The following is a 14,074-nucleotide window of genomic DNA, read 5'->3' on the forward strand; positions in this document are numbered from 1 at the left end:
TAAATAATGATTTTTCACAAATACGATCTGATAGTAATTTTATAATGCCTAATATGTTGAGAAGTAATATTAGCTTTGGCTTCTTATTTTTTAATACGATTCTAAGTGTGATAACAGCGCATTGTGCATATACATCAAGAAATCGCACCCTAAGCCAGGATAAAAAAAGATTTCTACATTACATGTTTTGCGTCCAATTTTTAAACAACATTTTTTTTTGTTTTGTTTGTATATCAAATGAATGCTATTTTTAATCTAAATGTTTCTGAGGAGACAATAAAACAGAAACAAGGTGATCTTTTACTCGCTCAAAGGAAGTCTAGTGGTTATAGATGATTCATTTGATGAGACCAAATATTACTTTTTTGCAAAGATTTGTTACGAATGTTAAGGTTCTGCTGATATTCTTATATTTCAATGTACATTAAATGTGACACCATAACAATAATGTACTGTTGTATCTCGCGCATAATAAATATGGTTTATCTTAGTAACTAACAAAGAAAACATAACCACAAAGGTGGTAACATAGTAACAATAACCAGGCGTTTCGGTGAAAATCAATGGCCCAGTAGCAGCACTAGGAACGGCCAGGGAAAAGTCTCTCTGCGCAGTTTCATTGCTTGTGTTGGTCCCACGTCTTCTGGGACGCGTAGGTGAACACCGACATCATGCGCTTGTTTTATTAGATTACCTTGTCTGTTGTTTCGGAATGATGAGCTAGACAATATGTCAGATGAAAAGGGCGGCCATAAATTACCATTGAGAAATAAGAATAACACTGTAGATGGCAGTGACAATCAGTATAATTATTATAGCCCATAGAACTCAACCATATAATCTCTTCCGAGTTATGCCAATCATATTCAAAGATTCTTAACAATGACCTTTCATTGATAGGAAAAACAACTAGATACCTAACTGAGAAGAAATATTTAAATGATATCATTAATTTACACGTGTCGCTGTCTTACGTACATTCGGGTATGCTACTCAGTAGGCGTTATCTTAGTTCTCGTATATGAAAGATACATTAGGCGCTCTAATTACGGTTGGTCAATTATATCCCCTAAAAAAGCCCAAAATCCATGGTAAAGAGAACGTGAAAGTTTCACCAAATACGTGGTTTCTAACACTAAATTTTAGCGATTGTGACAGTGACTTATTCTAACTATGAAAATATACGCGTAATCAATAACAATTATTTGTTTTAATTTTAGTTATCGGCAATTAACACCTGCCGAGCTTATTTCATATAGTATAGTTATCCGAGTATAAACAGTCAATTTCTTCTTTCAATACACGGTTTGGAACCCAGAGCAGCTGCTGTTACATCTGCGCCAGCTTTTGAGGCGTCGCTGAAAATCTGTGCAATATAACTCCAGTTCATTGATGCGCTAAAAACTATTCTCATCAAAAGTGTATACAATGCAACTAATTTCATGCGAGAATTCCCATTTTAACCGATTATCCAAAATATTAATGTGCAATTTAGGACGGAAAACATCGTAATAGAAAAGTGAGAACTTCATGGTGAAATTAAACAAAATAGTATAATAACAATATTGCAAAATAATCATATTTTATGTCCGAGATTTTTAAGAATTTAACGATTTTTATGGACCTAAATTTATAAAATGTATATTAATTAGGTTCTCTTTCTTCAGAAAATTGGTCTGTCTACAATATATGAATACAACGTGTGAATAACAATATTTGTGTGAATAAAAAAAAGTAATAAAATTTGCATATGTTGTATGTGCCTTTGAAGTCGTATTGGTTGGAAATAGGAGCACTTAATCATAGTGAAAGGCTATGTGGGTGAAATTACTGTTGAGATACATTGTGCATTTTATCTAATTATGAAGTCGAGAAATTTGTAATTTGAAAATCGGAAATATACTAGTGCGAACTTGTGCGGAAGAAATGTTATATACTAGTACCATCGTTTCATTACGCTATATTTAAAATGTTCCGAAGCCTTTATTACTATTAAATTTATTATTATTAAAAAAAAAGCAGTATTTTGTTAGCTTCAAACTTACTTAAGTATTTGTTACTCACAAACTCAATAAGAGAATGAATTGTCTACGCAGACAACAGTCACTATTTTCAAGTTAAAGTCAAGCAGTCATTTCTCAGGCTGCTAAAATGTTATGTAGAACGAGATCAACCTCTTCGAAAATTTACTAGAACGGTTATTTATGAGAATCATTGCAACTATTAAAATCTGAAAGCAGCACGATAGTATGAAACAGAGTGGCTATCTTCGCTTCTACCAGCTACTTCTCGTTATGTTATTCTTAAAAATATTCCAAACGTTGTATCTGAAACCTGTATCAGGTATCCGATCGTTTTCTATATGTTTGTTCTAGCAAGTGGTTAGAATGTGTATCTACGGTGTGGGCAGCAAATGAATTTAGCAATTAGCCTGGTATTTGTAATCTTAGCAAATTGTATTGTCACCATTTAGCCGAAAAAAATGTTTTAGAGCAGGTCTGCTTTTTAGAATTAGTTATACACTTCTCAGCACGAAGTTCCTTAATAAGAGTTTACAGCTTGGCAGAAGTCAAAAATCGACGTACGTTGTTACAATCGCCGAATGGTTTGCTTACTTTAAGCATTTACACTGTTAACTTAAAATATGTTGGAAATAGATGGATAGTTATTTGCAAAAATGCCTTCATTTAATTCTCTTATATTGTTGTGTTTCATTAATATATCTTATTCGTTGCAGAATGTTTTTACAACATGGCTGCGCACATTTGCGCACGGCTTGCTTACCTTAAACCGATATATGCGTGTACATATGCGTATGACACAGAGACTCGTAAAATTATTTATAGCTTTCTCAAATTTATCAGGGAAAACCTCGAGGGCTTGCGCTATATTGCATATCAAAACGTACAAGGAAACTTTTGTATTAGTTTGAACGCGATTTCAGACGCGACGCCAGCATGCGTCAGATTCATAACCTCCATAGGTTAAATGTTTTCACATAGACCGAACAAATGGTCGGATGATACCGTGCATAAAACATAAAAGAAAACTTAAAGACGCAGTTTACCAGATAACTCTGTTTCGCTTATCTTGATTACTTTCTCAAGTTTTTCTGTCATCTTGATTTATTGCGTCGATAGTGCGCTTGGTTCTTTTTCGAAAGCACGAATCAACTGAAGATTTAGTTTAATTAATGACGTGGTTTAATGCTTGTTCATGGCGAGAGAATTAATTTAACTTCTCACACCACTACTAGAACCTTAATTGGCTATTCCCAATATTGTTTTTACAAAAGAACAAGAAAAATATTAAAAGGAACACGAATTGAGCCAATACCTTGGCTAGCTTGTTTACTATCAGTACAGTTCTGGTTTCAACCCATGTGTTTATTATAATCATTATAATACAATAAACATTATCTGTTGACGCCAGAGAATGAAAAATTAATTTATGGGTATACATGTTTCTTCCTATTAGCACTTAAGTAAATATGAAAGAGAAAACAGATTACACTGGATGGGTCCTTTGTTGCCTTATCCTGCTAATACAATCAGAGGCAGCAGCACTCTAACTCAATCGTTTTCGGTTGAAAATATCCAAACCTTTATTCAAATTATTAGGTTACGGCCTATCGTTCAAACGATTTTTTAGTGTTCGCCGGCTGATTATTTTGATACTGTGGTAGAGAACCATGCTTTAACTAAGCCCGTAATATTTCTTCTTTAATGCGAATTCTACTGAACATAAGAAAAATACTTTGCACATTTTTCGGAATATCGAAACTGACTCAATATTAATTTTAACATTGATTATCGAGCTTGATATTTTTCCCGGTTTACGGTATACTCACCATTACACTTGAAAAGCAGGTGCACAACCCGAAACGGACATTTTTCTTCGACAGCTGAACGCATTGTTGTGCTCTAAATATAGTGTTACTAGATAATTATAGATAGTAGGCATTGTGGCTTCCAATGACCGCGGCAGCAGCGACAGATCTTGGATATGCATCAAGCAGCAATAAGTGCACAGCATTTAATTTAAACAGTCACCAGTTTTACAGATAATTTTCATCTTTCGTTTGAACAGAAAATCACTTATTTGTTAGTTTGGCCATTGACGTTCTGTGCAATTAAAAAAAGAATACTGTCTTTTCAGAGATACAATCTCCACAGTAATACAGTGCCTTAGCAACGGATTTGTGCGTCTCAATCGCGGATAGAGTGCTTTCTTATTTAAACACTGGATATTCCCAAAATACTAAAGGCACATTAGATTAGGCTTTAATCTATCACAGCAAGCACCGCCCTTTACAGTACGATTGCTATAATCATCATCATCATCATCAATGTTTTTATGGATCGTCTAAAAATGCTATCTGGTTAAATGCTATTAAATACTACTTTCATTATGAAACATCAGCCGAAAGGAAACTACAGGGTGGGTTACGTTATCAGCAATAATTATACCGAACGTTATAAGAATGTAGACATATTGCCGAGGCGACTCCGTTATTAGTAAAATGTTTATGCATGAACTTGTCTTATTCTCTTTGTTCTTCGATAGCTTCGCTGCCGATCGGTTTTAGGGCACGCAAGTGGTTGAAGTATTTTTTGGATTATATATGTAATATAATAAGCTTCCGGTTGCTATGGATATTGTTAAATCCTAGTGTTACTGAATGGAGCTTTACGTGACGATTCGATTAGGATTTGGACGAGCGGGCAATGAGCTCTTTTTGCCTTACGAAACATGTACCGTTTCAAAATAAATAAACATTCACTTTTTAGTTTTGCAAGCTTAATAGAAACGCATCCCTAAAGATAGCCAAAAGTGTGTGTATGCGAGACTCTTAGCCTCATTATGTCTTAAGTTAGCATGTTGCATTCAGCACTTGTTCCAGTACTTGTAATTTTTTATTGACTTATGAAATGCGAGGATGCTTTTTTACTGTTTATGGCTATCATTTTGTTACCTATTTACAGCTATCAATTGTATAGCTGACTAAACGTTTCAACTAACAATGTTTGAAAACCCCCTAGTTGTAATATGCTTTTGATAACACGACTGCAATACATCTGAAGCCTTCGCTCACCAACTGACTTTATCTTTCTTAAATACGCTATCTTCAGCCACTTATTTTTTGCATAAATATTGATGTATTATTAGCTTATGTTTTATCTCAGCTTGTATCGAGGACAACAATTCGAGAGATCCATCAGTTCAGACACCTGCTGACGAACAGCGCTGTTTTCAGCGCGAAGTAATCACCTAGTATTTGCCTACTAGCTAAAAACACTGTTACGGCTTAAATCTGGGCATAGACACGTTTTGACCCTCAAGCAGAAAGAGGCGGTGGATATAGTAATTTCTTTCCTGCTCGGTCTCTCCAGACTGCTCGCATGACACCCTAGCAGTCCCTTAAAGCAATGCAAAATAGTGCTATCGTGGCCTGTTGTAGAAGCGATGGCTAAGAGCCAGCTATGAAAAAAATTGTTTCCGTTAATCTTTTATAGTGACAGACAAAAACGGCCTTACAACGAGCAACTGCAACAATACTGATTCAGTATTACTCTAACTTTTGACTATTGCAACCGTAAAGATGATTAAAAACTTATTTGTTATCAGAAAAGTAAAAATGCATCACGCAATAAAAAACTGTAAAATATACTTTAATATTCTTCTGCTTTCAGTGGCTTACTTTGCGCATACGTCATGGCTATAATTTAAAGCAGAATGAACCATTTAGGTTGAGTTCAGTATCGCACATCGCAAAAGTGGAAAACCTACGAAGATGCAATTCATACCCACATAATTAAATTATTTGTGATAAACGTGGCAGATGCAGACACAACCTACACTTTTGACCCGAAAATCTATCTCAGATTGGTCACGGATTTGTTTTAGATAGGTTTGAAGTCTCAATTTGTCTGGATAACCTTCTACCTGATGATAGATCGCGAACATTGAAACGTCCGAATGGTGTCATGCATAATAATAATACAATCATAACATCATAGAGAATGGAATATAACGTACTAGCGTTATAAAACTATGGGAAATATTTTAGGGAATAGTAGAACTCGCCAAAGGAGTATTTTTGCTTTGGGGCGATTGGTCCACTAGATTTCGTTCGATTTTCACCTGCTGAAATTGGTGTAGAAGTGACATCTGTCTGTTTTCAGAAGACATAGCCTAGGCAATTGTATGGATCCCCGGAGGAGACTTAGTTATCAGAATCATTAGTCTGCTCCTAACAGGCAGATGAGGAAAATTTCCAATAGTTCGTAAGCTTTGAACGGTGTCTCCTAGACTGTGTCTACATGTTGAATTTAAGGTGTTTTCATTAAATATCAAAAGGACGCCGAGCTTCTTCACGTCAACAAGAATAACATCCCCTACCGAGTTAGTTACCATGACGTAGTATTACACGTCTAAAAAGTTTGATCGTTCAAAAATGTGTTGCGGTCGTTCGCAAAAAAGCTCGAAGTGAATTGAAAATTGTTTACTTTGTTGTATGTACTAATCACTTTTTGTAACTGCACTGCAGAATGGATAGACATTTGAAAAAAAAATTGAATTAAGGAGAACGAATTTTGCTGGCTAGGTTTGACGGAATCCACATTAATGTTGCCGTGATCAACCGACACTTCGGTGGTGTTTTGAACCTGCCAATCGTTCACTGGTTTCTGGCATGTTATTTTTCGAACAGAGAGATAGAGCTCGCGATCGATAGTATACATGCAACTGCGAAGGCTGCCTGCGAATAAAAAGCAAGACCGATACTGCAATCGGAAAGACACTCATAAATCAGCTTCGTCGCTTAGACAAAATTAGGTCCTAAGATATTCTTGAATTAGTGTTCAAGTTTTGTGAGGGGATTAATGCAAGACTTCGAAGACTGCGTGTGTTGGAACAATACAGTATATTAGCTGGTATTGTGGTGGTATTGTACTCTTTGTTTTCGTTTACAATCATACAATTGTATAAATTCTCTCTGTAGAAGATCAGCAGATGCCATTCTGACAGAAATTTTACATGGTGAACTTACACTATTTAGATCAATGAGGTAATTTTATGTGTTTTCATCAAATTGAGACTAAAAATATCGGACGTCAATTTAAAATAAATTTATACACGATCGTTAGTAATACTTACGATGATGATACAGGGGAAGTGATGATTTTAACTCCATACTATTATTAATGTGTTTTGGTCAACTTCACCAAACTTCTGGACCTGTTTATCAATTATTTGGCTATATATTTGGATATAGATCTTTTTTTCGATGTCTTTGACGTCAATGATTATCTACTTCAGTACCTGGCATCAAATAAGGGAGTAATGCTTTAATAATAGCCGAATTTCTCTATTAATAGAAAAAAAATAACGTTATAGACCTGTTCTTGTGTTTATCTGTCTCGCGTTTATCTGCTAAATTTACGGACACCTAGTAAGGTGGTCCAGCTTAGAAACCGGACGTAGACACATCTCGTTTAATTAACCTGACTGTTTGAAGCAATATTTGACGGAAGTATTGCGTGAAACTTAAAATAATTAAGTATCTACCTTGGATCAAGGATAAATAAAAATGAACATTCAACGGACACTAAGATTAAAAGTGGAAACATTTTTTGGAAGTGTTGGAATTAGATAGAACTAGTACGACAAATTAATAAGGATTCAACGTTTTCACAAAACGCAGTAGATTATATAAATCAATGCTCTATGTCCCCGCTCAACTACTTTATCCCATATCCCAAAGTTCCTATTTTAACCTGATGTTTCTTTGTGTGTTCGTTTTTGACCTCGAAGCAGTAATACCTAATGGCATCTTTTATAATTTTATCTTATTTTGACAAGTACACGGTGTTGGCGACGTTTATACATTTTAACCAACGTGTGCAACTGGTGCATCATGAACGATATGCTGATATATATATCCAAACATACATCCATGGCCAAAGATGATTTAGGTCTAAATTGTAAATTAAACGGTAAAACAGGTCCCCTTAAAAATTGCATGGCTTACTTCGAGACGATGCAGGGTACTGCGTAATATTGTTAATACACATCTGCTTACGGATTCACATTTTAAAACTTATAAGCAGGGTTGCGATATCAATAAAATAATATAACCACAAAATATGTTCAATAAAACGTATTAATTTTTTTCTTTTAATACATTCTGCGTGGATTACGATTGTAAAAATAATATATTAAGTAAAGTTTTAGTACCGCATTTGTGTTACAGTCCCAATAAGAAGTCCATAATCATATCAGTAGAGAATTATTTCTTACAAAATTTTTACACTTGTGTTGCGGTATTGAATACAGAAAATATCACTGTAAGAATACTAATATATCCCACATTTGCTAGGCGTCCACCTCTACGAAAATATTTGTAGATAATGTGGAATAGCCCACCACTCGCCTCAATGGCAATTCTAATGACGGTCAAATGTAACACTGCTAACTAGCCTTAGAAATCTAAACGCATGGAGATGGGATATTTATTGAATTGTGACAGCAAAAATACTAGAAATTGATACCATCCAAATCACTTGGAACGACAGTTCTCCACTGAAAGTAATTTAGGGGTTTGAGTGAATAGGACATAATCAAGTCTACCGTAATTTCTTCCGATTGGTATGTGATTCCACAGACCGACTCTCTATTAACGTATTTAGTGGCCTCAACTTGAGCAATGGTATTATATTTACATGTCTCTGGTAAAGACGCGCTGAAACGACTATGTGAGATAAATTACCCCTTTATGCATTTTGTCCTGAAACGTTGATTCGTCGTTGACTGCCACAATTTCTAGAAACAGGGCTTTTGGCATTCTTATTGACTTGTCACAAGTCTCTTTTTTTTTTTTTTATTTATAGGTATATATAGAATGATTAAAAAGTTGCTGTGCAGTCATCATGGATCGTTGCACCAAAAGTTCATATATACTGTTGCCACGTGGCTCTCTGATATTTTCGATTAGCTTGTTAGATCGTTAGAGTTAGGTCTTAAGTAGTGTAGACAACGAAATCGGAAGCGCGCACAAGATTTTTGCTCACTAGTCGAAAATCGACTACAGGCAGACTTTCTAATTATCTTATACAGTGTCCTTTGCAAAGCGGTAATTATAGATCTTCACACATTTGAATCAGCGTCCGCTTTGAGTTCTTAACGTTTTTAAAAATAGTCATCTAATAGTCAAAAACCTCAATGTATCGTCAAGCTTAGAAGATCCTCTCCCGAGCACGACACGACAAAAAATACATGTGGGTTGGACGTCCTTTACAAAAAAGTCAATTTTTATCTTTTATGATGCATTGTTGATTCAGCGCACGACGGAGCTATTCAAAAACTATATATTTGGGAAGCTTGTTTGCTATTACTTCCTATATCAATTTATAGTAGCCAAGATAATTTACCACGTTTAAGCCTCTAGTATAACGCAGTAATCGCCAAAGTTTATTAACACCACCAGCCGAAATGGGTGATGAAAAGGCTGTAAGGAACTGATGCAACTATGAGAATGTTAATAAAGAATGTATTAAATGTGTCTTCTGCGTGAAATCACTTTAAGTGAGATGAAAGTAAATATTTATGCAACAGTGTTTAAAAGTTATGAGAAACCAATCTTGCACTGCAAGCTTACCTATTGCTACATTGTTTAGTAGCTTTTTCTTAGCACTGTGACTAAAAAAATTGTTTAAAATTGTCACTCTCCTTCTCCGACTTATTGTCGATCTAAGATTAATAATAATCGAGTATTATACCATAGCGAAGAAAACTGTCTAAAAACTGAGAGCGGACTTTGATCCAAACACTAAGTAAACCGACTACATAAACAAAATTTCGAAGAATGTATTAAGTAACATTTCAAATCAAGTTCGTTTAAAACTGCCCTATTTATTTGGACCTAGTCCTTTCGAGTGTCGTCTAAGAAAACGATTTCTTTAGCTTTTTTTAATTTTCATTGGAAAACTTATTTAACGGAAGCCAAAGGAAAGCAATACAGTAGAAGAATGTCTCTACTCACTCAAAGAAAAGGATTTTAGATGATAATTTTTCATACGGAAATTCTTCGTGACTGCTGACGAGCCAACGAACTAAACAAACAATCCAGTAGACATCGGATAAGCAAGCGAATTAACCCGCCAGAGACAATCAGTCCATAGCCTTACAAATTAATACTGGGTGGCGGTATATTGATTCTAATATGCACATCGTGATTGTATAATAATAATTGTGTGTAGATTTGCCGTTACCTAATCACGCATACCGTGGATGTCTACCCCAATTCATTAAAATTCCAGGTTTATAACGTTTTCTGTAATTTAATCAATGCCCGATCAATATCAATTCAGACAATTCCTTACGAACATCACGTAATTCTCTTTGCCGGCAGATTTTATGGTCTAATAAACACCACACATACAAAACCCATCAATTCGAATATATTGACTTAATACGTAGCGTTTACTGAATGAGTTTATTGCAACCTATTAGTAATTTGAAGCACCCTAATGCTCAAGTCATCAGTTACAAATTAAATGACGTGTTATTCATATAATTACAACTGTAAAAATGTATAAAACCGGATTAATATATATATATATAGTTGGATATTAGTTACATAAAAATATCTTAGATATAATTGTTTGACATGCGCTACTAGCTGTGTTATTAGCACGAAATAAATCGAAAGGAAATCAAATCATATTCATCTCATGTATTCCAGTAATACCGCAATGAAAGTCGAATTTCACAGCCAAGAGTGCTTGCTAATTTATTTCACATAAAAAATATTCTCTCGGCTTTGGCAGAGCCTTTTTTAAAGCGAAAAGAATATTGTGAATAGGGTTTGGACCTGAATATGACATATCGACTTGGATATATTTTACTGCGAACCCGTGTGTCTTCTTCAAGCATTGTAGATCCGATTCGTCATTTTTCATCGTCGAAAGATGTCAAAAAATAAATTGACTATCAAATAAATATAATAATATGCACGTAATGAGAAGCACGGTCTGTAGCCAAACAATTTATTATTGTGAACAACAACGACCTACTACTGAATTTGACAACAACAACTAGGGTGTCTAGAAGTCCCCTAGAATAGCTGAAGCCTTTCCCGCTCCCATGGCAAGGTTGAAGTAGCGGACTTAATAGTATTTTGATACTGCATAGTCGCAAAATTCAGTAGGGTACATAAAATGCATACAGTGGTTAAAAAGGAACGAAGTAGACCATAACTATACTGTGTGCTAGCTTAGACAAAACCAATTGTGGAAAAATTATAGCGGTGAGCAAATTTCGAGAGTGTAAATTAGCATGGCCTACATTATGGCTATTTAAGTTTAGTAAATTTGTAAAATACGCATCCAATAATAAGTTAATACAAAGCTATTCTTCACAACTCCCTCTTTCATAATTCACATTTTGTCATTACGCCGCATATTTAGTGTAACTGTATTATACAGAATAGTAATTGTGTTTAATATATAACAACTACCATGTATTAGGCTTAAATAGAAGCCTTTTTTAAATATCTTAGAAATTACAATTGAGAGATACGAATGTGTGCACTTATCACCTCTGCTCAGTAAACGTATTCTTTTCTGTACCCTTTTCTGTGAGTTACCCTTCTCAATGTTCTGTATGCACACCATTACCGTATCTATTTCTTTATACACAAGGCCCTTATTTCACTTCTGTTAGCAGCATTCTATTGAGATTCAGCGGCAACTGTTATTACTGTCTTACATTTTTCGGACTTCGCTCCTTAAAACCTTACTTTAAATTTTAGTGATCGTTGTTAGGTGTCAAATATACGACCAGTGAACACATCTCTCGTTCACCTTATCTACCTCAGACGTAGTACCTGAATATCGGTTATATTTAATGGGAAACTATTACATAATACTAATTTAGCGGTGGCAGCTCAGAAAAGCACAAGGATGCTAAACCAGCGTTATTATAAGGTCTCTAATTTGTCTTTGCCCTATTGTGTCGGTATTTTCTTGTATCTGTTTGACCAGCTCATAACGGCTGCATTTCATACATCATTGTGTGTTTAACGATAAGACTCGTGGATACCTGGTGATCATTTATGGTAAGTCCTTGTTTATGTAAGACATAATAGTCGGAACAGAATTGCGGTTAAAATTTAAATTTCGGCTCTATAGATGTCTAAACAGTAAAACCTTATGAATGCTTGCTTTCCATAGCATCACAGGCTTTTTCTATATGTCATATTATTAGGCTATTATAAACTAATAAACCAGTTTTCTATAAACTTTGGGTGAGAATCGGATGAGTTCACTCTAGAGAAATAAGGAAAAACATCTTGTATTTCGAAAACCAACGTTCAAAGCTTAAGTTTTTATTTCTAGAAAGCCAGAAGGGTGTGACGATTTTCTAAAAAAACTGTGAAAACATTCGGCAAAAAATCTTTAGACGAAAGAACAGTACGTGGATCGTGCAAACGCGTCAAAAGCGGGTATTGCAGTGTCAGAAACAAAAAGATTTTTGTACAAGTAGGACTTGCATTCTAAGAACTTTGTTGCCCTAAACGTACATTTTACATGTAACACGTCAAGGAATTTAACCCAAACACCAAAAATGCGGAAAGCGAGTAAAAATAGTTTCTACGTTAATTGACTTTAGGCCAGCTGGAAATGCACGTCGGCTTCAGCCTCTTCATTTACTCGATCTAGAGCCGTTTTATTAAGGGGCTGGCTATGCTTTGAAAAACACAAGAGGTAGGGAAACATACCCAATCTCGACTTACTTTGAGAAGCTGCAGATGGAAAAATTACAGATGGGAACGTGAATGGTAGGTTGTCCAGAAGCTACCAGACAAGTGTGTAAAAAATAAAAAGCAGTACCTCTAAAACATTAAAAATCATCATTCTAGCCCAACCAGTTCAGAAGTTATTCTATTCAGTTTTAAAGTCTGTCTCATTCGTTTTTAACAGTTGAATAAATGTGTGAAAAAAATACATGTCTATTCTGTGAACGTTCCAAGTTAATATCAACTAACTAAGACGAATTCCTCGCAAGATGTTGCATCCTTACGGCATGCGACATACTGCTTCAGAAAGTGCCGATGTCTGTTGTCGACCAAAGCACACGATCTACATCACGTCCATACTTTTAAACTGGCACTTCATAGGGAGTCCTGAAAAAGGATTTTAGTAAAGTCTGCACAATTCGCAAATCCTCAGAACACGCTGCATCTGATCAGAGCGATTCTACAGAAGAACCGGTTAGCATAGACAATACGATGGCCAAGCTTGAACCGTTCGTACACTGTAGTAATACAGAGTGACAACTTGAATCCACTGATTTCTGCTCTACTGCTAAATAATCCGCTTCTTTGTGTTCTATATCCAGTAAGGTACATGAAAACGCTCCTTAATGCTGAAGAGCCTTTTCGGTCTTTGCAAGGGGTCGATTTCATGCCCAGCAGCCATCGCAAGGATCTCGTTGTACGTGAATGAAGTAGAACTGGGAATTTAACGGTAAGACGGAGGCCATAAGGTTTCGCCACGGCTGTCGCTCCGATGTTACCAACACGCTTGATATAGACAGAATGCTTTTGAAGTACTTAACTAGCTTTAAGCACTTGCGTGTGATTTTACTCACAAACGACCAAGCTCTTGCAAAACATGTCGTGGATAAAGTCCCACGGACAGTCGTGGTTAGAATGGGTATACGAAATGACTCTCCTTGCGAACAGCGCTAACTTTGTATGAAATTATGCTGTCCTAGTAGCTCCCCAGGGAATCTACGTAAGATAGGGACGCGCCACCTAGCAACTCGAAACAATCAACCGAATCGACCGTGTTCTGTAAATACAATGTTTTGATTGCATCGCTTATCGTTGAAGGGATACGTGTTCATTCTAGATGAGATGCTGCTATTTGTAAAAATTTTGATACGCGAACTTCTCGCTGCCTTTACATATTCAAAGTGCATCAGCATGGGATAGAAAAATTGCGGATATCGATTATGACTTTTTAACACAGAGGAGAGGCCAATTATAGTCCGGAGAGAGGCGAACAGA

General features: G+C 35.6%; 1 protein-coding gene across 5 annotated transcripts in view; it reads right to left on the reverse strand.

The window, feature by feature from the left end:
- Positions 1-14,074, reverse strand: part of LOC111261446 (glucose dehydrogenase [FAD, quinone]) — a 70,737-nt gene that overhangs the window by 39,132 nt on the left and 17,531 nt on the right. The window lies entirely within an intron of this gene.

The sequence above is a fragment of the Varroa jacobsoni genome, unplaced genomic scaffold, assembly GCF_002532875.2.
Source record: "Varroa jacobsoni isolate VJ856 unplaced genomic scaffold, vjacob_1.0 scaffold_555, whole genome shotgun sequence".
In the NCBI taxonomy this organism is placed as follows: domain Eukaryota; kingdom Metazoa; phylum Arthropoda; class Arachnida; order Mesostigmata; family Varroidae; genus Varroa; species Varroa jacobsoni.